This window comes from Schistocerca gregaria, chromosome 3 (genome assembly GCF_023897955.1).
Source record: "Schistocerca gregaria isolate iqSchGreg1 chromosome 3, iqSchGreg1.2, whole genome shotgun sequence".
Classification (NCBI taxonomy): domain Eukaryota; kingdom Metazoa; phylum Arthropoda; class Insecta; order Orthoptera; family Acrididae; genus Schistocerca; species Schistocerca gregaria.
This window is the reverse complement of record NC_064922.1, coordinates 870,090,654-870,115,825: the sequence shown is the minus strand read 5'-3', so window position 1 is coordinate 870,115,825 and position 25,172 is coordinate 870,090,654. Positions and strand designations below refer to the sequence as shown.

At 39.5% G+C, this 25,172-nt stretch overlaps 1 protein-coding gene and 1 long non-coding RNA gene across 2 annotated transcripts in view; one reads left to right on the top strand and one right to left on the bottom strand.

Annotated features, from left to right (window-relative positions):
- The window catches only part of LOC126354909 (uncharacterized), a 131,108-nt gene that overhangs the window by 37,407 nt on the left and 68,529 nt on the right, over positions 1–25,172 (top strand). The gene's annotated exons all lie outside the window — the stretch shown is intronic.
- LOC126354910 (uncharacterized) overlaps positions 1–25,172 on the bottom strand; it is a 64,909-nt gene that overhangs the window by 20,026 nt on the left and 19,711 nt on the right. The window contains exons 2-3 of the long non-coding RNA XR_007565392.1: positions 2,697–2,775; positions 2,152–2,211 (exon numbers count right to left, since the gene is read on the bottom strand). This is a non-coding gene — a long non-coding RNA (uncharacterized LOC126354910). The remainder of the gene's footprint in view (positions 1–2,151; positions 2,212–2,696; positions 2,776–25,172) is intronic.

Sequence of the window (25,172 nt, the reverse complement as noted above, 5' to 3'; positions counted from 1 at the left end):
ATTTGTCTTGTTGCTGTCTGTCAATTGACAGGCATCACCATCACCATAATCTTTTGTATTCTGTCCAGGCCTACAAAATTCGCAACAGAACATTTTGTTACTGATGCCCCAATTAATTGTTTGCAACAGTATCTGCAGCTATTTTGCCTCTTATATCACTGTACTAGATCAGAGCCACCAGGTTAGCCTGGACTCAGGTGGTATGCTGGTCCCGGATTGAATCCGCCTGGCACATTAACAATGAGGGCCGGCCAGCCTGGATGTGGTTTTTAGGTGGTTTTCCACATCCCACTAGGTGAATACCAGGCTGGTTCCCACACCCCGCCTCAGTTACATGACTCGCTGGGTTGTGACTCACAGGGTGGTGACAAGAAGGGCATCCTAACAACATTGCCAAAACCCATAGCTACACGGCCAACCCCACATTGGAGTTGGACAAAGGCCCAAAAGGAAATATTGATGATATCAGTGTACCAGATCATCACGGTGTTCTCTAAAAGACTGAGCACTCTTTGGTTCTCATGGTGCACCACGCAAGGTTTTGCTTCCCCTCTCAAGTGCAAATGGATCATTTGCAACTGTTCATCCATCCAAAATCCCAACTTTGCAGCTGTAAACAGGTTATCTATAAACAGTAGTGTATCCTTTGCTGTCTTGTCTAAAAAAGAATTAACTAAGCCACCAATAGTTGAATCTAGGGTGGAGCAGCTAAATTATTTGCTCTCAATTGAGCCACATGCTTTGACAAACACTGTATCTCTCCTGTGCAGTAACCCCTTGTGTTTTTTGTTCAGTCATTATAAAGACTTTATCTAGTACACAGAAAGAAAACACAACAAGAGAAACAAAATGGGCACAACAGAAAAAGAAGCCAACAGTAACACTACCGAAACATACAGCTGCTCATAGACATGTGCATTCATGACGTGGCCTAACCTAATGCCCACACCTATGGCATGTAGAGCATGTCACTAAGGCCCGATTCCTTTCAGGGAGCACTATGACCTAAGAAATTACAATGAGTGCATTCACATTACACATGCACAAGAAGAAAAAAAATGAAAACAGTTGCTGTGCTTACCCCAGTGTGCTGATGGTGCTGTATGCCATGGCTGTTGACGTTAGCACAAATCTACTGCCCACTTCTGATCCCAGTTGCAATGGGGGCAGGATAATTGGAGAGTTTATTTATCCCACTGCAGGTTGTAATGACAAGGCAGAACGATTGGTGGGGCAGCAAGTACATAGAGACAGGTGGATGAGCACCATAAAATCAATAAATATAATTTGATTTATTCATGCACAGTATAACAGTCAAAATGTTACCTCACTGGTGTCAGTGACAAAGGATGGCTCTGATTGCTGGAGAGTGATGTAGAAGATGTGGGAGCAGGATGAGATGCGAGTGCCAGAAGAAAGGCTAATTTGAAACGAAAAGATAGAATTACAGCAAACTCATGGTATATTCTGAAATTATGGTATAAAGATGAGGTTTGCCCTGGGGAATGAGGCAAAGACTGACTGTCAGTCTTGGAGTTGAGATCTAAATAATGAGGAATAAGGAATGAGATAGGTGGCAGTTCACGTCTGTGTGGCCGGTGGCCAGTCCTAATAAGCGGAAAACTTCAGAGGCTGATGGCATGAAGCTGCCTGCTCTGGGCTAAGGTTAGTCAGAAGAGATCTGCTCTATTCAAACGCTGAACCTGAGAGAGAAAGAAACAACAGCCCTCTTTGCCCCAGGACACTCCAGCAACTGCACATTAGACATTCGTCCCATACAGATTATGGGCTAAATAGTGGCATGGAATCGCAAGTTTATTCAGTAAAGACAGTGGGAAAGTTGCATGATGCTGTATTCGGCAATTTTTACTGGATTGAACAGCCTTTGACCTAAAAGGGCAGGCAGGTAGAAACTGGTGAAGTTCTACTGGGAGAACATTTGGAACAACTTTTAAATAAAGTTCATGACGTAAAATACTATTGACTAAATTTATGAAATGATGTTTACATCTAATTAACATAAAATGTGAGTTACAATTAGAATTTTTTTAAAATTTGAATAATTTCAAATGCATTTTAATGGAGGCAAGTCTAATTTATATAAGAATTTTTCAATATCATCTTTGTGAATTTGAGTCTGCGACGGCTCACCTGAAGATGACTGGCAGGTGCCCAGTTGAAATATCGTGCGAAGTATTGAACGACAACCGGCTGCAATCCCGAAATTTGTTTGAACAGTATCATCTTCATTTGTCAATGTTGTATTTTACATACAAGCATCAGAATAATAATTATCATAAAAATATTGAAAACAAAAAATATTTTGGCATCTTGCACAATGTTTGAAGGATGGTTGTTTATAGGAACAGTGGTTGTTTTAAAAAAATACATCTGTTTGAAAACATACTCTGTTTACATTCATAAAAAGTTCACTTTCATCACAAAACCTGGAAGAGTACCAGGTTTACTGGACCATCTCATTAAAAATTTGCAGTGATAGTAATGGTGCTCCATTGAATGTATTTTTATACAGTTTTTATGGAAATTTGTCTCTCTATTATCTTCAATCAGATAAGCGCAATTTTGTATACACTTTATTAGATTTTTACACAATGGAGTATCGTGGTGGAATAATGAGAATATTATGAAAAGGACAGAATGGCACAATATTATGAAAAGGACAGAATGGCACTCACCATACAGAGATGTTGAGTTGCTGACAGGCACACTAAAAAGCCTGCTAAACATGTGAGCTTTAGACCAACATGTCGTCTTCTGAAACAGAGAACATACACAATTCCGCAAGCACAACTCAAATACATGTGACCACAGTGATTTTGTGTGTGTGTGTGTGTGTGTGTGTGTGTGTGTGTGTGTGTGTGTGTGTGTGTGTTGAATAGTGTCTGAAGAGAGGAGAATTGGGGGAGGGGGGGGGGGGGGGGTGCGTAAATGTAATATACAATGGAAAATGATTAAAAATTGCTGCTTAAATAATTAAAAACAATTTTGAAAGAATAATTGAAAGAAATTGGAAAGTACTCATATCCTGAGGAACTTTAGCTGGCATTAATATCAACAGACCTTCAATATTCAATACATTATTAGATTAAAATTTGTAAATTTACATACATCCTTTTCTTGTTACTGCTATAGTACATGGAGATTAGTATAACAATACTGGTTCCAGATTGCCCCTCCTCTGCTCATTCAAAGCCTTCTTGTTTGCTTCAATCCTCTTGATGCAAGCGTGGGCAAAATGATGAACAGCTTTGCTTTCTATAACACTTCTTTAATGTACGATTGGAATACACATTTTTTAACAATATTAACTCGACGGAACTTGTACCATGTCTGCCGGCTACTACTTATAGAGACAAACAGGTAAAGATAAATCAATTGAAGAGTATATCACTCCTTGTTTTGTTTGTATGCCAGTATTATCTGTGTTCTTTACAATTTCCCCCCACTGTGCACTGATGTCATATGGAGGTGCACAGTGCCTGAGCTTATTTCTTTTTTTATGGGTTGATAACTCTGGCCTGTATGGGCATATCCTTTATTTTTTGGCCATTGAAGTTATCCTATAAGGTTGTCAATTTATATAGGCATATCAGCTTCCCTTAACACGTAAGATTTCTTTCATAACAAAGTGCTTGTGTAACCGCATAGTCCCATTATTGTCAGTCAGTATCTGCCCAGTTTACCTTGCAAAGCATGTGTGCACAGCTCGATGTTCGTTACCATCCTAGCTCACACCCACATGTTTAATACAAAGTCAGAGTACCCGTGTCATGCATTCACATAGCCTTCACTGCACAAATATGTGAAGCTCGTGTTCAGTGGTGTGATCCTTTGTGAAATCTTCGATGCGGTGACGGCTGGTTTCCATATCAGTGCCCCTAGGAATGTATTTCAACTCGTCGCCTGCACTTATTCAGTGGGGACACCAACTGTACAGCTGCCAAGGTAACTTTCTTGCCACTTCTACGACATTGTCAAGCACAGAAAATTCATGTTACACGAAGTATTGTCATTTTTAGTTCATCACATGCACACCCACATATCTCACACGCACCCTTAACACTTCGCAGGCAGGTTTCATATGTTTTGCGCTTTGTTTTTTGAGCATCTTTCATATGTTGCATTACCCAAAATTTCTGTAGTTTCCTATCCCCATGCTATATACATCACAAAAAAAAAAAAAAAAAAAAAAAAAAAAAAAAAAAAAAAATACAAATACAACTACAAAAATAAACTTCCCCTATTCATTTGTTGCCACGCCATTATCATTGCTTATATACGTACATCATTGTCATTTTGTTTAGTTCATTTCCAATTATATGAGTACACTTTTTACTGTCGATTGGTTTTATATTCTCTACATAACATTCATACAATAATAGATTCTTTTTTCCTTTCTGGCATAAACTGACATATGTTTAATGTTACAGTGACTTCTTGTCAGAGCATATTTATCAGTTTCAAAGAATTAAAGAAGTAAACAATAGTCGCTACAACAGATTATATGCACTGCTTAAATAACTATGCATGGCTTCACCTCTCTAGCATTCTCCAGGAAGGATCTACACACTACAGGGTTGAAGAAATTTCATGGAACGGCTTTTATGTGCTCAGAAATTTCTCATTACTAGATTTAATTGTGATCCCAAGGGCAAGATAGTTTGTTGTTCATAAACACAATGCAAATCTGACGATACCAATCATATCGAATACTTATTCAGTGTTTAAAGTCCACCTCAATATTTGCTTGTTATGTTCATTGTGTAAAGGATAACCATTTCATATGCTGAGGTATACATAGTTGTATCATCATACCATATTTCATGTACAATGAGCACAAAATAGTGTTTATATAAGTAACAAAAGTGCAAAAAAAATTCGATGTAAATCAGGTGTTTGACACCTTCATGAGTAGTCGACACTCACAGTAGTAAGGCTTTGACTCCTTGATTATTTCATAGTGCTCCACCTTAGTTCAGCATCGTGATATGCGACATACTGTATTCTTCTACACATATTTTCACACTATCACTTTCATACATATTATAAACTAACAATTGTATTTACTTTTGGTGTGGTTCTTTCTTATGTTTATATGGTACCTAACATTTGACAAGTATTTATCTTTTTCACTTTAGGATATTGCCAAGCATTGTTCCCAGGAAGAAAAAAACTGAATAATAATAATAATATTTATTCAACATCAAATAATCAAATACAATCCCTAGAAATAATACAGTTTCAGGACATCATACAGATTATTCTTCTGACTTAATACTAACTTAAAGTTAATTCTTCATAGATAAGTGCACAGTGGCTCAATGGTCACTAATACCTCTTTTATATATTCAACCATGTATTCATTTACTTCAGTGTGCAGTCGTGCTATCACAAACTCATTTAATGTCATTGTGCATCTCTACTTACCTTATAAACCTGAAGGATAAAGTGTATTATAAGTTTGGTGCAACCTCTTATTCAGTCTGCCACTTATATTGTACTCACTTGTTTACCTGTATCAAGAGTTTTCTTATGCCTCAATTATAATTAGTGTGTCTACTTTCAGTATTTAAATCTGTAAATACACTCCTGGAAATGGAAAAAAGAACACATTGACACCGGTGTGTCAGACCCACCATACTTGCTCCGGACACTGCGAGAGGGCTGTACAAGCAATGATCACATGCACAGCACAGCGGACGCACCAGGAACCGTGGGGTTGGCCATCGAATGGCGCTAGCTGCGCAGCATTTGTACACCACCGCTGTCAGTGTCAGCCAGTTTGCCGTGGCATACGGAGCTCCATCGCAGTCTTTAACACTGGTAGCATGCCGCGACAGCGTGGACGTGAACCGTATGTGCAGTTGACGGACTTTGAGCAAGGGCGTATGTTGGGCATGCGGGAGGCTGGGTGGACATACTGCCGAATTGCTCAACACGTGGGGCGTGAGGTCTCCACAGTACATCGATGTTGTCGCCAGTGGTCAGCGGAAGGTGCACGTGCCCGTCGACCTGGGACCAGACCGCAGCGACGCACGGATGCACGCCAAGACCGTAGGATCCTACCCAGTGCCGTAGGGGACCGAACCGCCACTTCCCAGCAAATTAGGGACACTGTTGCTCCTGGGGTATCGGCGAGGACCATTCGCAACCGTCTCCATGAAGCTGGGCTACGGTCCCGCACACCGTTAGGCCGTCTTCTGCTCACGCCCCAACATCGTGCAGCCCGCCTCCAGTGGTGTCGCGACAGGTGTGAATGGAGGGACGATTGGAGATGTGTCGTCTTCAGTGATGAGAGTCGCTTCTGCCTTGGTGCCAATGATGGTCGTATGCGTGTTTGGCGCCGTGCAGGTGAGCGCCACAATCAGGACTGCATACGACCGAGGCACACAGGGCCAACACCCGGCATCATAGTGTGGGGAGCGATCTCCTGCACTGGCCGTACACCTCTGGTGATCGTTGAGGGGACACTGAATAGTGCACGATACATCCAAACCATCATCGAACCCATCGTTCTACTATTCCTAGACCGGCAAGGGAACTTGCTGTTCCAACAGGACAATGCACGTCCGCATGTATCCCGTGCCACCCAACGTGCTATAGAAGGTGTAAGTCAACTACCCTGCCAGCAAGATCTCCGGATTTGTCCCCCATTGAGCATGTTTGGGACTGGATGAAGCGTTGTCTCACGCGGTCTGTACGTCCAGCACGAACACTGGTCCAACTGAGGTGCCAGGTGGAAATGGCATGGCAAGCCGTTCCACAGGACTACATCCAGCATCTCTACGATCGTCTCCATGGGAGAATAGCAGCCTGCATTGCTGCGTAAGGTGGATATATACTGTACTAGTGCCGACATTGTGCATGCTCTGTTGCCTGTGTCTATGTGCCTGTGGTTCTGTCAGTGTGATCATGTGATGTATCTGACCCCAGGAGTGTGTCAATAAAGTTTCCCCTTCCTGGGACAATGAATTCACGGTGTTCTTATTTCAATTTCGAGGAGTGTGAATCTAACATTATTGTACACATATACAACTTAGACATTATACAGCCCTTCTTCAATATATAAATGTTCTCAAGTCTTTGTGTGGGTAAAGGCCCTTGTCTTTTGGGATTTTGGTAATCATGTATGGTCCAGTGTATACTATTTGCCACTTACGGTTCAGTTTTCCAATATTTGTGGATTTGGGACGTGTTCTAAGTAACACGTTTTGTCTTATGTAAAGCTACGTTGTATGTTTCAGCTTTCTGTTGTAAATTCCTTTCCTATATTTAGCCCAGGTTTCAAGGTTGATTACTGCTTGTTGTATTTTATCATTTAGTGATAACTCCAGTATCAGTTCTTGGGCAAAGGTTTTCCCCTTTCACCTACTTGTCTGCAACTGAACTTCATCTCATTTCGTGTAAATCCAGTTAATGTAGGGGGAAGGTTGTTAACAACTTGTAAGAAAGGAGCGATATACTCAATCCACGTGGTATGTTTGTGCGATATATAGGTCCTAACAAACCTGTTGAATCCCTCAAAGTCCCTTTCTATGGGGGATGCTTCAGGATGAAATTTGGATACTAAAATGTGTTTGATTCGGTTGGAATCTACAAACACTTTCCATTTACGTCCCAAAAAGTACTATGCATTACCTGTTACCATGACTTCTGGTTTTCCTGCTCCTGCAAAATAATCATCTTTAATTTGTCTTATAATTGAACTGTCTGTGACTTTATGTACAGTATACAGTTTTATGTATTTAGTAAAAATATCATACAGGCTTTGAGGTAACGGGCGAGTTGTGGCACCCTGGAAATATTGTATATTCGGAGTTGGGGTGGCCGCACAGGACGCTCGGCAGGCAAGGGCCTCTCGGCATGCCGAACACATGGTGCTGGACATTGGCTGAAGCAAGAGGAGTCCGAAATTCTGGCAGGGCAGCAGTGCTGGGCAGTGCAGGACATAGGTGCTGGACTCGAGGGCACGCGTTGGATGCACGGAAAGACTTGTATGGTGGAGCAGTTTGCGCGTGGCCACGAGAGATAGAAATACTTCGGAGTGCCGACTTGTGAACTTGTGAGATTTCCGTGGTTTCTACAGTGAAGACGTAGTGTGTGTTTAGAAGTTAATATCACACAAGCTATGTTGTTGTTCATAACTAATTACATGCAGTAGGAATCTATTGTTTCCCTGTTATTCAACTTATATTTTATTTAATTGATGCACCATTGACATCAATAAGCATTTTGCAGAAATATACCGCATTCTCTAAAGTACTTCTACTGTCGTACTTATCATTTAAAGTCGTTAAGATAGTATCTGCAGATTTTATTTAATTGCAATCTTTCTTTATAAATTTATATTTTACATTCATAATTCACAATTGATGAGTGATAGAAACCTGCGACCATTTGATTCATTTGTGTATTCTTATCGTATACTGTAGAGTCAGCCGTATTTGGCCTGTACTGTGGCAACTACGTATCCCAGCCCTTAGACAATGAAACCAGCTAAAACTTCTAATATTGCAATGTTGAGTCAGAGGGTAAGTAGTTGAGGGCCACCATACCAACATTCATTTCTGTTTGAGAGCCTGCAAGGCCTACTATATATTTTACTCCCCCTTTACCTATGGGAGAGGGCCCAGCCACATCTAACAGTACCTTTTCTAGAGGTTTCTTAGCCACAATGGGATGTAGCTCTATCTGTTTGGAGATATTAGAATGTTTTGCTTTCTGGCAAACAATACACTTTCTTACCATCTGTAGTATTCTTTGTCTAAGGTTGGGGAAATAACAATGTTTAACTATTTTATCAGTGCATTTTGCAGTTCCATAAAGGCCCCAATTATTGTGTGTGTATAAAATAAAATCATCCACACATTCCTCTGGCAAACACATGCACCATTGTTCTAGTTCAGGAGGCTCCTATGGAACAGAACACCTTTGTGAATAGTGAAAAACCCTTTTTAATTTTCATCACCGTTATGTGTAAGTTTTGCTCTTACCTTACTCCAGCGTGTGTCTTCCTGGTGTATTTGCTCCGTATGTTTGTACATGTGGACATAGTATGGTAGGAGTATTTTGTCCTTCATCAATATAGCTCTTATTTCACCTTCCTGCTCTATAAGATCGTTGAATTCATCTAAGCCTTGTGGCAGTCGAGAAAAAGCATCAGCTATTATGTTCTGATTTCCTTTTATGTATACTATTTCAAAATTGAATTCTTGAAGACACATACACCACCTGGCTATCCATCAGTGTTGCAGTTTACAAGTTAACGAAAACGATAGGGGCTGATGGTCACAGTACACTTTTGTGTGTTTACCCCAACTGCATGACTGAATATGAACATCCAGCTTTGGGTAAGGTACGACTGGTGAAGCTAATTACTTTAGGGATGAGATTCCCTCTTCGTCTACATTTGAAAAAGGCATGTATCCAGACCATGAGAAGGCATATCGGTGCATAAACAAAAGTCTTTCTTCATGTCTGCTTGAGATAAAATATTAACATTTAAAATAAGACTTGCTTGATGTTTTCGAAATTGGTTTGACATTGCTTGATCCATAACCAAGGTGTGCTTTTCCGGAGAAGATTGAGTAAAGCTCACTGTTCACAAGTTGGTTAAGGATGAATTTCCTGAAAAATGACACTAGGCCTAAGTATTCCCTTAATTGTATCTTGTTTTGAGGAACAGGGCAGTTCCTAATGGCATAAAGTTTTTTAGGATCTGGCAGTATGCCTTCCGAAGAGATTGTGTGTCCTAAAAATCTTCCGTTTTCTTGTCCAAAATTAGATTACTTGAGATTTGCTGTTACTCCATATTTGGAAAAAACGGCTCAGTACTTGTTCAATTAATGTTAAATGTTGTACCCAAGTAGGTGTAGCTACTAAAAGGTCGTCCACGTATACTGTTATCTTCCTCAAAAGTTCGGGCCCTAGCACTCTGTCAAGTGCAGAGATAAATGCACCTGTACTTATGTTCAATCCATACGGTAATACTTGAAATTCGAAACCTTATTAGTTGCATGAGTTGTGTCAGGTTGTGGGGTGTCACTAGTATTTACATTGCTTTTTTTGAACTGTTTCCTGCTCTTGCATTCACTACGTAGTGAGCAAATATTCAGAGGAAGTTTCGCTGTCACGCACTTCAGTTTCACTATTTGGAAAAATGTTTCCCAGTGAGAACTGATAAATTGTCTCCTCAAGCATCATAAAAGTGACGTCATAATTAGTTATATCACCAGTGTCATCAGTTTTTAACAGTGGGACGTCAATTTTTAATAGTGTTTTCACGAATGGAAATTTCCTTTGACTCCATTGTGAACAGCCTTTAATACAATTATGAAAATAAAAATAAAAATTTAACTTTAAATTTTGTTTGTATTGGTACTTTTCAATGAAAGCAGATTAATATGCGTGTTCATTAATGAACCTGATTATTCTCCAATACAGTCTTATAGAATCTGAATGAATTACTTTGCCTTTTAATGTTGACTTTACACAAATTTTCATCTTTCCTGTAGAAATGCACTTTCCGTAAATAATATTAATAGGAAGGAAAAGAGGTTACTTACTGCGAGACAGATGGTGCCAAACATGGCCATACAGCATAGCAGCTTCCTACCTTTACCGTTTAAATGAGCATTCCCGGTGCATCTTGTTTGTAGGCAGTATTTAAATTTAATTTGCTCCTTAAAGTTGTTAATAGTCCCAATCTCATGGACATGTAACAAATGCAACAAAGGCCTCATTAGTTTCTGGTAAAGACAAAATGGATCATTTATCTCAAAAAAATTTTAACTCAATAATTGGAAGGTCTGTTCATATTCCGCTCCCCGTCGTCCTTTGAACGGTTGCCAATTAATGGTGTCTGAGGAGAGGAGAATGGGGAGGGGTTGGGGGAGTGTATAAAATATAATATATAATGGAAACTGATTAATAATTGCTGCTTAAATAATTAAAAAAGAGATTTTGAAAGAATAACTGAAAGAAATTGTAAAGTACTCATATCCTGAGTGAACTTTAGCTTGCATTAATATCAACAGACCTTCAATATTCAATACATTATTAGATTGTTGTTGTTGTTGTTTTTGTTGTTGTTGTTATGGTCTTCAGTCTGGTACAAGACAATTCAGGCTTTTCTAGTCCATCCCCAAGAGTCCATAATTAATAGAAACTGTTCTTTTCCCAGAAAAGACTTTAAACAATGGTTGAGAGTCCACGTACAGTCCTGTCATTGGCTTCCCAGATTCTGAAGATGTTATTAAGACATTTTTGTGCATGTTCATTTACTGTTTTTAATTTGGGGGCCAAAGTTACCAGTTGCTTCTTGTACCTAAATAAATACTTGAGGCACAATTTTCCCTGAAAGAATGAGAGGATACTGAGTGGTATGTGTATGCATCACTTTATTCATGTTGTGCCTTTTGACAAAAATAGTTCTGCTTTCTTAGTCAGCCAGAGTCCTATTGCACACCAAATGGTACGGACATCACAGAAAGAGAAAAAAACCTCAATTGAAGGATTTTGTTAGATAGTTGAAAAAATAGAGATCAAAATGAATTTGCCAGTACTCTGCAAGAATCTGCTTGTCTGTTCAGTGTTGATAACAAAATCTTTGTTGAAACTCAGTTTCAGTTTGAACATCTGGGTTCAAAAAGTGTCTGCAGAAGCCAAGGTTTCTTTCTCTGAAACAAATTTTGTTACTTTTCATTGACAAATTCCAACATTATTTTTGAATTTATGAACCCAGCTGTCAAAAGCTTTAAATTCAAAATCTGTAAACTGTTGTGCTGCTGTTAAAGCTCACTGTTGTAAATTTGAAGTAGTCAATTGTTGATAATTCTCTCAGGCTTCAACAAAACAATCATATGCCCATGAACTAATTGTTACTCACTTATCACATTGATTACCTCGTTTTCTTTATTTCTTCCCATTGGAATAAATTTTCCATTGGCAGCGCTGAATTATTTCCTGAATATGCCATCAAGATTCACGTACCTAATACATTTATAGCATATGGTGCTGAAGGCACTTGTAAGCACTGAAGCAGATAGGGGTAATTATGGTACCAAACTCCTCATCTTCAATGACTCCTTAAGTCCACTGCAGGCTATCTACCACATGTACCCAGCAGAAAAACATATCTAGATTATCCCTGACACCTTTTCATCTACAGAGGAAGGGCAACGAGGATCATTCTGCTGAATTCATGGTAATGAAACAGTTAAGAATGCCTGCATGGAAAATGTGATCCCCCACAACGTGGGCACCTTGCTGCTGAGACACAGAATCATGTGCCTTTAGGAAGAGGAGGAGAGGGTAGGGTTGAGAACAACAAACTGTCACCTGTGAAACAAAAAGCATGACCATGGCATTATTTATTCCAGGCACTGAGGTGGAACAAAGAACTTTCACTGTGTTCCAGAAGTAGGCACTGTCCACTGACACATGCATACACCAACTGGCGAGAGGGCCCAGCAGTGATACAGTACTTGTGGTGTACAAATCTGGAAGACAAGAAATTAAGTTAGTTTGTATTTAAGACTCTGAGTAGCGTCTGACATTCTGTTATTTTAACAATGGTTTTTACCTAACGACTGAATATTAAGTATTTTGTGCTTTTCTGTGAGTAAGAATGGACCAGAATGGAAGATATTTAGATTTTGTGTTTTACATTTTGATATGCAATTTTAAACATTTTAACCACGTTTGCCTCCAGTTACTTTATTAAGGGCACTGATGAGATCACTACTGTAAACACTGTACATGCAACCAATCAGCCAACAAACTTATTATTTCTCTTTAGATGAACAGATGTCTGTCCTGAATTTTTATATGTTTTTCCTCCAGGGATTTCCATTATAATAATACGAATTAAGTTCACTTCCTGTTAGATACTAGAATGCAGAATTATTGTATGCACCTGTGGTACAGAGTGTATATAAATATTCACTGACTGTAAATTAGGTTCCTCATTGTGCATGACCATTGATGTTAATAAAGTTGCATTTTTCTGTGAAAGAAAGTGATGTATGAAGAATATGACTCCTCGATGAAAAACAGAATGTGGTTGTTGATAGATCTACCCCAAGAAAAAAGGGTTTTACCATGTAGTAAGCGCGTGTTTGAAACAACTGCAAATGAGAAAGAGGAAATAATTCAGTGTAAGACAAGACTAATGGTTAAAGGAGCTGCTCAAAGAAAAGTTACTGATCTTGGTGAAGTCTAATATCCGGTTGAAAGATATGCTTGAGTTTGTTAACAATTTCCTTTGGCTAAATATAACGTAAATATGGATCAGGTTGTTGCAGTAAATGTGTTTCTGTGGGGGCCATTGACTCTGAAAGTTATATGTAACAGTTGGAGAGGTACTCAGAAGGTGCTCAGGTTTGTTTGTTACATGTATGGTTTGATGCAGTCTAACGAACAGTGGAATCTGAGGTTGAGTAATGTAGTGTTTAAATAGGACTCATAAGGTCAAGATTGGTCCCTGTATATATTATTCTGTTGATAAATCAACAAATATTATTTCTTACAGTGTGTGTAGACATACTGATTTTTGCTGGCCATCGGCAAAACAGTAGAAATCAAAGAAAATCTAAAAGAAAAATTTTGCATTAAAGGTACTGAGAAGTGAAACAAACAATATATTGACATGAAAAAGAAATCGTGAAAGAGTCATAATTAAGTTGGGTCAGAAGAAGTATATCAGTGAAGTATTGGATCTTTTTGAAAGCCATGCTGAAGACTAATTTGAACTCCCATTGAACTAAATGCAAATTAGATGAAAAATCTGCTGAAAGAAGAGAGAACATAAGTGATGGGATGTGTATTGTATCTTGCAGAACTGACAAGACCAGATATTTCATATGCTGTAAACAAGTTAAGAGAAGACTGCAATGATCCACAGAACCAACACTGGCTTGGTGCGAAACAAGTTCTCAGGCATCTTCAGGGACCATTTCACTAAAGAGGACTTCACAAAAATAATTTAGTTCTTGGCCACAGTTTGGGAGTGGCAATTTACACGGGTAAGCAGTTGGTTACCTGGCATGCCCACATAGAATCCTGCACAATAATTTCAGCATGTTATTGTTGTGGTTCTTAGTCTGAAGACTGGTTTAATGCAGCTCTCCATGTTACTCTGTCCTGTACAAGCCTCTTCATCACTAAAAAACAGCTGCAACGTTTATCCTGTTGCTTCTGCTTACTGTACTCATCCCTTGGTCTCCCCCCTCTTCCCCCCTTTCCCCTGCAGTTCCCTCCAGTACTACATTGGTGATCCCTTGATGTCTCAGAATGTGTTCTATCAACTGAGCCCTTCCACCCACCTAATCTTCAGCATTCTTTTGTAGCACCACATTTCAAAAATTTCTATTCTCTTCTTGTCTAAACTGTTTATCATCCATGTTTCACTTCCACACATGGCTACACTCCAGACCATCAGAAAAAACTTCCTAACACTTGAATCTCTGTTCAATATTAACAAATTTCTTTTCTTCAGAAATGCTTTTTTGCCATACAGTCTGTATTTTATATGTCCTCTTCTTTGGTATCATTAGTTATTTTACTGTCCAAATAGGAAAACTCATGTACTACTTTTAGTGTCTCATTTTCTAATCTAAAATCCTCATCTACATCTGGTGTAATTAGACAACTTTACTGCTTGCTCTGTATACAGATTGAATAACATGAGGGATCCTGTCTCACTCCATTCTCAACCATTGCTCCCATTTCATGCAACTTGACTCTCATAACTACTGTCTGGTTTGTGTACAGGTTGTTTAAATAGTCATTCGTTTGATCTCCGTATTTCACCTGTGCTACGTTCAAAATTTTGAAGAGAGAATTCCACTCAAGATTGTCAAAAGCTTCTTCTAGTCTATAAATGCTATAAAGCAGCAGGTGTGACATATAACATGGCTGCTTTCACACATGATCCTACTTTTTATTGGGTAGGAAATATCTGTAACTGGACTGAGGTAGGAGGTGATGGGTGGGGGTATGGGACAGGTTTTGTGTCTGTGCCATCTACAAGGTACATAGCCATGGGGTGCAGGATTGAAACAGGGATGGACAAGGATATTTTCTCTAAATTTGGTGGATAGCAGAACACTACTTTGGATGATGTGGGTAGGATCCCCCCCGCCCCCTTCTCACAGCATGATGAGAGGCAGTTGAAGCACAGCATGATGAGAGTCAGTTGAAGCCCTGGTGAAGGATGTTGTTGAGCTTTTGAAGACCAGGATGATACTGGGTGATCAGACAAGAACTGGTCAACAGCTCAGTAACAGTTTACTGGCATCAGAAGAGGAGATGGCACGGGAGATCTGTTTCTGGATGAACTGGATAGGATATTGCCAGGCTCTGGTAAGGTTATTGGCATATTTTGACTACTCCTGCTTTCCATTGCAGATTAGATGTCCACAATGGTGAGGCTAAGGAGGAGAGTTTTTGAAATGGAAAGGGTGACAGCTGTCAGAACAGAAATACTGTTGCTAGTTGGTGTGCTTGATATGAACAGACATATTTGTGGAGCCATCTGAGAGGTAGAGATCAACATCAAGATGATGGCTTGTTGAGTCGAGGACCAGGTGAATAGATTATGGACGTAGGTATTGAAGTTATGGAGGAAAGATCAAAGGTTGTTCTTGTCTCGAGTTTAGATCATGAAAATTCACTAATGAATCTGAATTCTCCTTTGCCCTAGAAAAATTTCAATCGCACACACCCTCTTTCTGATGTCTGGCGTGTGGTATCCCACCTACAGTAATAGGATTACTGTTAGAATTGGCATGTCAGGCTGTCACCCATCCTACTTCAAAAGCCTTCACCTTTTCCTATTCTATCAGTTTCCCACCCTCACCAATCTGGTCCTTCATAATCATACACTCAAAGCTCAAAATATACTCTGCAAATACAACTTCCAGACTCCTATCATTACAATAGAATCTCTTGCCCTTCAACAGTTGGAACATCATTCCCACCTCCAACTGAGAAATCTGTCTCAGCTGCTCCTATTATGCCAGCATGGGATTACTTCTATCCAATGTGAAACCTACAATTCTCATTCAGCACCCCTGTCAACCCATCATGGCTCCTTGATCATATCTTGCTGACTTCATTCACCTTGCACTCACCCATAAACTTCCCCCACCCTCCACAAAACACATGGCTCATGAACATCCACCCTGTAACACTTTTCTTGATCTTTTCGCCACAACTTGTACCACTGCATAAGTCTCAGTTTTTCTGAAGGCCTTGTCTTAGCCAAAAACCTAAGTTCAACCTTTCTGGACTTGTAAAAGGGCCATCTTTCCTTTCCTCATTCTCTGCAGTGGGAACTTTTCTTTGCCATGCCCCACACTCACTACAGTCAACCAAAGCTGCACATAGAACTTCATTTAAAACAGTTCCAGCCTCCATCCAAACAAGATCCTCTTCACCTTCCAACCAGTAATCCCAGGTTATCTTTCAGGAATTCCTCATTACTTCTAACTTGGCCTCGCCTTTCTTTCCTAATCACCAGTGAGTCCAGCATCATAGCTATGGAACACACAGCTATTTAACCTGAAAAACTAACCAGTACCTTATTATGCTTCCCAAGGACAAAGGTTCCACCACTTTGACCATGAACCATAGTGGCAGTTTGGCTGAGGGGGTCTCCACTAAGTTTCTGACACTTCTGCTTACAAACCTAAGACTGTAATCTTCATTTCAGAACCCCAATATGACCCTCAGCAACTACTCCAAGGCCCTAGGTCCATCCCAAAATTTGATACCTGAATCCATCTCCCTCCTCACACTAGCAACCCACGTTCCTATCCTTTACACAATCCCATCCACACAGGCTTCCCTATTGCTCATCCCTTTGTAACTGGTTACAGTGCTCCCAAAGGATGTACCTCTGCCTTTGTTGACCAACAATTCCAAAATATTGTTTGAACCTCGCATCCTACATCCAAGACACAACTCACTTGCTTCACTGCCTTTCCAAAGTTCCTGTCCCGTTACCACCAGACTCCTCATTGGTCACTGTGGATGCGATACCCTTGTACCACCAGACTCTTCATTGGATTGGTCACTGTGAATGTGATGCCCTTGTGCATGAAAGTGTTAACGCCATGGAACACTACCTCTCCGAGGATCCTTCTTATACCATACCCCCCCCCCCCAAAAAAATCACCTTTTTTCTAAACCTTCAGGTCAACCACATCTTGAAGGTCAAATCTACAAACAAATCATGGTTCTGCCATGAGTATTTGCATGGGACCATCCTGTCCTAACTTATTTCTGGGCTATCTGAAGGAATCCTTCCTATCCGGTTAACACCTAAACTTCTTGTGTGGTTCAAATTTATTTATGACATTCTCATGACCTGGACTCGTGGCAAGGACAACATTTGCTTATTCCTTCATAATCTTAACACCTCTCATAGATCCACTTCACCTTGTCCTTCCCAACTTAACAAACTATTTCCTAGGTGTCGATCTCCACCTCTCAGATGGCTCCATAAGTGTGTCTGTTCATATCAAGCACACCAACTACCACATTCACGTAGACAGCCAATACCCAATCCATGTCACAAAGTTTTTTCCTTACAGCCTCACCACCTGTGGATGCATCTGCATGGAAAGCAGGAGCTGTCAAAATATGCCGTTACCAGGGCCTTTATTGACAGACAGTATCCTACCCAGCTCGTCTATAAACTGATCTCCCATGCCATATCCTCCTCTGAAATCAGTTATCCTGTTAACCAGAAGCTGACCAGTAAGTCATCCTTTGATTATCCACTATCACACTGGCCTTCAAAAGCTCAACCATATCCTTCCCTGCACTTTGACAGCCTCTCATTGTGCCTTGGGGTGAGGGATATCCTACCCAAAAACTTACTCACATCACCCAAAGTAATGTTCTGCCACCCACTCAATCTATATAGGATGTCCTCCTCCATCCCCATATCCGTATTCCAAACCTGCAGCTGGTCCTACAACCCACAGATCATTCCCTTGATGGATGACTCAGGTGCTAAACCTGTCCCATACACCCAACTGTCACCTCCTAGTGTAGTTCAGTCACTGGAATTTCTTACCCAGTAAAAGACAGGGCCATATGTGAAAGCAGCCATGTTATATACTAACTATGGCACAATTATTGTGCAGTCTGATTGCTAACCAACTGTCTACTCATGTGAATAGCCACCACCAAACTGTGGCAAACTGCAAACTTGATGATCCAGTCACCAAACATGCTCCCCCCCTCCTGGCCCCACCCCTGTTCCCTGCCTCCCACCACAAGACAAACAACTTAAACACCTACTTTACAATGCATGCCAACTGGATACTCCCTTATAGGACAATTTCTGTGATCTTCTCAGGATGGTAGGTACTGTCTGCAGCATATGTTGTGTTCTCCCAGCCCTCCTGGCCTAACTCTCCACTGTTTCTCACAACCTCACCTTATCTTTTTCCTTTCCGCCTATGTCATTGTCCACACCACTTTTTCCCTGTACAGATTGTGCACTCCACACATCCAACAGCCCCGGTAACTACTCACTAATCATCGGTATTGCTGTGGCCACTGTAGTGTGCATTTGATTGTCTGTGTGTGGGAATATGTGCACTTTCTGCCAGAAGAAGAGCCAGGACTCGAAAGTTTGTTAATACTGTGTCTGTTACATATTTCTGCGCACCACATGTCTGACTGCTAAATGTGAGTTGTTGCCTTCCATTTATTTATTTTCCATTAATTTATTTTACATATTATTCCATCTAGCAATTTCCTTTATTGTTGTGTATTGCAATTCTGATTAGCTGAGTTCGTAACTTTTAACAACACTGTCACAGGACTAGTTGATAGCCTTCTAAACTGAATATGAAGTGCTCGTAACTCAACCAGCTACAGATACAAAATATTAATCATGGTGTACCATGAACAACATTTAATTTGGAATAAACCAGGTCGCAGTGCTCTTGGTGGCCTGAGCAAACTCTTTTGGTAGCTTTGCTGAACAAATGAGCTGACAACTTGCTACTGATGTGTGTTCACGTCTGCTAATACAACAACTATCCAGTGACACCTCAATTTTTAGAATGTGTTAGCTACTTATTGTGGTTTTAATTTTGCAATTGCTAGTGTACTTTCTTATCTCTTATTGCTATATGAGAAGCCATTATCACCAGTAATTCTGTTTCTGCATTTTCTGTAGACCTTATTATGTAAGGCATTGGTAATCTACATTTACCATATTCTTCTAAAATATTAAGCATTGTATTCCGCCATGCTGCATGTATTCAGCACAGAAGCCATTCTCCGCCTTTGAGCTCCTGGTTTCCAATGGATTTTTCACTTTATCACTGCTTTTATCTAACCTTGTACTGGTGTTCATTGGTCTCCACCATCTGCCATCCAGGTGCAGTCTTAACTCATCTTTCTAGCTTGCACAGACAAACAAGCACTTGGCCAAGAAAGTGCCCAGCCAGATTGTGCGTACAATCTGCCAAACCTAGTCCTCAGTCATGCATTGAATCTGTACATTACATCATCTAAACCAGCACTACAAAATAAGCAAAGATACACAAGTCACTGAATGTATGAAACATTGTTAAAAAAGTACAAGAAACTGATTTTAATGAACAATGTCAAAACAATCGAAGGTGCACAAAGAAGAAACAGGAGCCATGTGCACTATCATAAAAAAAGAAGCAAATACAACAACTAGAGACCAATCTTAAGAGAAAATCAAGGAAATATAATAAGGGGTCAAAAATTAGGTTATTATCTAAATGACTGTTATAAAAGCATACCAATGAACTGCCTCTTAACATGTACCAAAGTGTCAGTATAATAGCTACAGGCAAGGCCAGTGCTGATTAATGATGTTCAATCCCATAGATGAACTACAAGTTCTGGGAGTAATGAAATTACTGAAAAATAAATGTCATCTGGTCTCTCCTAGTTTTATATGCTAATGTAGATTCCAAACCTCTATTGCACACTATGAAAACACCTTTTTTAAATAATTTTCTAAACAAATTAAAAGCTTCTAAAATGAAGCCTCCATACAAAAAGGGAGGAACACATAGAAGTGGATGACTATAAAGTTATATCATACTCTTAACCTTCTCAAAAATGGTACTTTCTATCATGATGAACGGAGTACCAAATGTTTTTGTAAAATTTGACCTTCTTCCTACTTTTCTACCTGGTTTCCATGAAGGTAGAAATATCGAAACAGCTATAGCTTAATTCATAAAACATTGTGAGCAGACTGCACCAAACAGTAGCACTAGAGCAATAAATTTTGATTTGTTTAAGACATTTGATGCACTGTGCACTCTTGGAAAAACTAGACTAAATTGATATTAGGGAGGTACCAAAAGAAATTTTCAGTCTTATCTTGAAAAGAGATTCAAGGTCGTGGAAATTGAGGTGTCATCCAAAGAATGAGGTCCAAGGTAATGTTGGTACCTCGCAACAGCCTCACAAGCAAGTACAGTTACTGCCAGATGCAACAATGAATCAGAGACAGTGGCATAGACACACCCTCAAGAGTCTCCATACCCCACCACTTGAGAAGGCCTACTTATGTCAGAGTAAAGTGCTGCTTGCTGCAGATACTGTATCAAGTGATACATTAGTGTTCAGAGACAGCAATAAATATTGATGACGTTCCTGTGGCCATGGATTGTTACAAAGTTAAGTATTTCATTGTGTTTAAGTTACAATAATGTCATCTAATTACTTTTATGTGTTGTAGTATCCAGTCAGCCTCCTCCAGAAGTAAATCTAAGAAGCTCCCACTGTGCTGAGTGTTATTTCATCCGGCACAAAAGAAATAATCTTGACTAACAGTCAGTATCAAAGAATTAAATTCACATCAGAAAAGCAACCAATAACCATAGGTGTTCCTGAGCATAGTGTCTTAGGCCACCTCCTTTTGCATGTTTTTATTGATGATGTTAGACTCATTATAAATAATTCAACATTACGCTGCTTTCTGATGACACAAATGTTGTAATAAGGGACATAGATCAGGCACTGCCAAATCTTGCAAGCAGACTTGTGGAATATATACAAAACTAATTTTATTCGTTTTAGGAAAACAGTATTTGAGCAAGAGCTTGTGCTCAGTATCATTAAGCACCAGCTAGTGATTCTAGCTACCACTCAATCTTTGGGATTGCAACTGAATGAAAGCCTAGACCCGAAGGCCTTCATCCTAAATCGCACAAATAAGCTGAACTCAGTTTGTTTTGATGTATCTTTAATATCATATATGTGAATCTTAAATGTAATTGAGGCACTTGTTTTTCATATTTCCACTCTGTATTTACGTATGGGATCATGTTATGATGGCATGGTACAACAAATCTCAAAACCATTTCCACTTTACAGAAATGGCCTGTAATAGCAATTATAAAAAGTTCCAGGATAGCTCCCTCCAAACAACTATTTGTTCAACTAAACATTCTTCCTTTGCTTTGTTGCTACATTCAAACAGTGTAATTAGCATAAAATGAGGATAAGTTGAAAATTAATTCTGATCTCTGCCCATACAAGACAAGGACATGTAGCAGCTTTCATGTAATAATAGTTCTTGTTGTCTCTTCAAGCGAGCAGGCACTCCTGCAGGGAGTGTGTGCTGTGTGTCCACAGTGCTCTGTAGATGTTGGTTGCGCTATGCGCCTTCAAGAATATGTGATATCGTTTCACACTAGAACCTCAAATGTCAGGAAATGAGCTCTTCAAAGATTTCAAAATAAAAATTTTAGCTGAAGACACACTTTGATTGTTAAGAACACGATCGGGATACTGTATCTTACTACCAAGAATTTTTAGTTCCTCCAAAACGTTGTATCTACTTTTGGGAGTGGTGCACAAAATCTTCAAATTATTTGCAATGTCCATTAGTCTGTGATTTTTATTTTCTAAATATAAACTGGAATATCAGAAACAGGCCAATATACATGTTCTCAAAGTTAATTTCATCTTCTTCCTTTATGAGACTGATTTTAGAGCCCTGACATTGTATTCAATTTTAGAATGATTTGTGTAATCAGTCTTTATTTTTGAACATTTTTTAAAATATCTGTTGTTGTTGTTGTGGTCTTCAGTCCTGAGACTGGTTTGTTGCAGCTCTCCATGCTACTCTATCCTGTGCAAGTTGCTTCATCTCCCAGTACCTACTGCAACCTACATCCTTCTGAATCTGCTTAGTGTATTCATCTCTTGGTCTCCCTCTACGATTTTGACCCTCCACGCTGCCCACAATGCTAAATTTGTGATCCCTTGATGCCTCAGAACATGTCCTACCAACCGATCCCTTCTTCTTGTCAAGTTGTGCCACAAACTTCTCTTCTCCCCAATCCTATTCAATACTTCCTCATTAGTTATGTGATCTACCCATCTAATCTTCAGCATTCTTCTGTAGCACCACATTTTGAAAGCTTCTATTCTCTTCTTGTCCAAACTATTTATCGTCCATGTTTCACTTCCATACATGGCTACACTCCATACAAATACTTTCAGAAAAGACTTCCTGACACTTAAATCTATATTCGATGTTAACAAATTTCTCTTCTTCAGAAACGCTTTCCTTGCCATTGCCAGTCTACATTTGATATCCTCTCTACTTCGACCATCATCCCCAAATAGCAAAACTCCTTTACTACTTTAAGTGTCTCATTTCCTAATCTAATTCCCTCAGCATCACCCGACTTAATTCGACTACATTCCATTATCCTCGTTTTGCTTTTGTTGATGTTCATCTTATATACTCCTCTCAAGACATTGTCCATTCCATTCAACTGCTCTTCCAAGTCCCTTGCTGTCTCTGACAGAATGACAATGTCATCGGCGAACCTCAAAGTTTTTTCTTCTAATAATTTCCGGGTATGCAGCCGGATCCCGTCGACATTCTGCCACGATATTTCGGCCCAGAGACGTCCGGCCATCATCAGGTGAGTACACAACTACTGAAGAGCCCAGGTGCAGTCGCGGTATAAATACCGCGACTGCACCTGGGCTCTTCAGTAGTTGTGTACTCACCTGATGATGGCCGGACGTCTCTGGGCCGAAATATCGTGGCAGAATGTCGACGGGATCCGGCTGCATACCCGGAAATTATTAGAAGAACAAATACGCCGGGAAAATTTCAGAAGTCACTCAAAGTTTTTATTTCTTCTCCATGGATTTTAATACCTACTCCGAAATTTTCTTTTGTTTCCTTTATTGCTTGCTCAATATACAGATTGAATAACATCGGGGAGAGGCTACAACCCTGTCTTACTCCCTTCCCAACCACTGCTTCCCTTTCATGCCCCTCGACTCTTATAATTGCCATCTGGTTTCTGTACAAATTGTAAATAGCCTTTCGCTCACTGTATTTTACCCCTGCCACCTTTAGAATTTGAAAGAGAGTATTCCAGTCAACATTGTCAAAAGCTTTCTCTAAGTCTACAAATGCTAGAAACGTAGGTTTGCCTTTCCTTAATCTTTCTTCTAAGATAAGTCGTAAGGTCAGTATTGCCTCACGTGTTCCAGTATTTCTACGGAATCCAAACTGATCTTCCCCGAGGTCGGCTTCTACTAGTTTTTCCATTCGTCTGTAAAGAATTCGTGTTAGTATTTTGCAGCTATGGCTTATTAAACTTATTTTTCGGTAATTTTCACATCTGTCAACACCTGCTTTCTTTGGGATTGGAATTATTATATTCTTCTTGAAGTCTGAGGGTATTTCACCTATTTCGTACATCTTGCTCACCAGATGGTAGAGTTTTGTCAGGACTGGCTCTCCCAAGGCCGTCAGTAGTTGTAATGGAATGTTGTCTACTCCGGGGGCCTTGTTTCGACTCAAGTCTTTCAGTGCTCTGTCAAACTCTTCACGCTGTATCATATCTCCCATTTCATCTTCATCTACATCCTCTTCCATTTCCATAATATTGTCTTCAAGTACATCGCCCTTGTATAGACCCTCTATATACTCCTTCCACCTTTCTGCTTTCCCTTCTTTGCTTAGAAGTGGGTTTCCATCTGAGCTCTTGATGTTCATACAAGTGTTTCTCTTATCTCCAAAGGTCTCTTTAATTTTCCTGTAGGCAGTATCTATCTTACCCCTAGTGAGATAAGCCTCTACATCCTTACATTTGTCCTCTAGCCATTCCCTGCTTAGCCATTTTGCACTTCCTGTTGATCTCATTTTTGAGACGTTTGTTTTCCTTTTTGCCTGCTTCATTTATTGCATTTTTATATTTTCTCCTTTCATCAATTAAATTCAGTATTTCTTCTGTTACCCAAGGATTTCTACTAGCCCTCGTCTTTTTACCTACTTGATCCTCTGCTGCCTTCACTACCTCATCCCTCAAAGCTACCCATTCTTCTTCTACTGTATTTATTTCCCCCATTCCTAACAATTGTTCCCTTATGCTCTCCCTGAAACTCTGTACAACCTCTGATTCTTTCAGTTTATCCAGGTCCCATCTCCTTAAATTCCCACCTTTTTGCAGTTTCTTCAGTTTTAGTCTACAGGTCATAACCAATAGATTGTGGTCAGAGTCCACATCTGCCCCAGGAAATATCTTACAATTTTTTAAATTGTCTTACAATTTTTGAAATATCTGACCAATTGAAATTGTTAGAAGATGGATATTTTTTTGATGTGGGTAACTTTTTAAAAGAAATATTTTGCTTTCTCACATTCAACAGAGACAATTATAAATAACTGTAACGTTAAATTTAATTTTAATCACTTGCTTAAATATCTGTACATTATGCATGTATCAATGACCTCTAGGATCACTTTGTATCCTATGTGTATTGCTAGTTGATGGATGAATGGCAGTTTTGATTTGGGTTATTTTAACATGTTATGACTTGTTGCAGTGCAGAAGAATGAGAGGTATTAACTTTTGTCATTTGTTGCTAATATCATAATGTATTAGCAAGTAATATACTTTCTTTTACATCTATTGTAGAATCTTAAAATAGCTATTGCACAGTCAAAACCACTAATTCTATTTAAAAAGCTATGCAGTCAAGACAATTAAGTAAAAATTATGTACATCATGATCGCTCTCCAAATTGTCATTTTATGGCAGATTCTGTTCTATGAATGTATTTTAGTAAGATTAATTAAAATTATCAGATTAAAATGATTT